This window comes from Elephantulus edwardii, unplaced genomic scaffold (assembly GCF_000299155.1).
Source record: "Elephantulus edwardii isolate Elephantulus edwardi_28Jun2011 unplaced genomic scaffold, EleEdw1.0 scaffold00292, whole genome shotgun sequence".
Classification (NCBI taxonomy): domain Eukaryota; kingdom Metazoa; phylum Chordata; class Mammalia; order Macroscelidea; family Macroscelididae; genus Elephantulus; species Elephantulus edwardii.
Genome location: NW_006400042.1, coordinates 171,739 through 173,071, shown reverse-complemented (window position 1 = coordinate 173,071; position 1,333 = coordinate 171,739).

Genomic DNA, 1,333 nt, shown 5'->3' with positions numbered 1-1,333 from the left:
TGGATAACCCTGCAGTTTACAACTGGCCAAGAGTACTGAATAGAACAGGGACTGTCAGGGGAAAACATCAAAACAATAAATCTGTCTTTGGGATTTGTTCACCCAGGAAGAGCTTTGTAAGTCAGGATGCATAGCAAGGAAATAAGCAAAGCACACGTATGTACACAATACACTGACCTGTGCTCAGAGAGGGACACACGACCAACCCAGGTACTCAGTGTCCTGAAGTGATTGCATCTATGCACAGGAGTCTCCAGGGAAGCCCAGGAGGCAGGTTAGAAGTCACAGGTTCATTGCAAGATCTTTTAAGCAGCACACCTGCACTCTGGACAAGAGACTGCATGTCACCTCCTAGTTACTCCACTCAAATGAAGAAACAGAAATCCATCAAATCCATGTGGATGGGATTTGCTGCCAGAGCCAGGAGTTGAGGTCACGAGCCCCATGGCATATGTGGAGGCTTAGGGGTGCTGTGGAACTGAATTCCTCATCTGCTGATAGCCCCTGAACTTGTCTTCTTGGTTCTCTGACAAGTTAAATACTTTTATAATTAGGGATATTCTTGGAAGGAGCACTGCTGGTGATGGGCTAGCAATAGCACAGGCTACCCTCTTAATCAGCAATGAACAAACGACATCTTTCTTGCCCACCTCCTAAACAAATGATTTTGTGAATCGTGTGGTCTTGGAGCATGGCTAGGTCACTGACGGATGCTGAACACACTGTCCACCCCGGGTCTGCAGTGAAAGTATAAATACATAACACCAACCAGAACACTAGCACACCCATCATGTATGGAAGAGTAAAATAGTTCATTATGTCATGGGAGATGATAAAAGAACAGCCATTCATGAAACAAAACATCTTGTACAAATGAGATCTTTATTAATTGCACGGAAAATATCAATCACTAACTGAAAATTTATAAATGGTATATTCCCATTTCTATTTTCGGCATCTTTCTGGGTAAGAGTCAAAGTCATTATGCCTTTACCAAAGTAAAAGTTTACCTTGCAAAAAAGAAAACAGTAAAAATTAACTGTAAAAGCCCACACTGGCAAATACAATGATCAATTTGTTACAAAGGTGGAAAAAACTGACCCAGAAGGACTTGCACACGCATGCAAAGAAAAAAATAAATATTCGTAAAACCTCCGCAAGTATGGCTCGTTGAAAGATAGAACAACAGTTCTATAGGACATGATCAGGAAGACTCATTTATTCCTAATTGTTGTCTTCATCTGTCTATCTAAGTTCTCAGGTGTCCAGTAAGGGTGGAGGATTCCGCAGGGTGAGTAAAAATATGTCCATGCAGGACAGACGGATCAACTAC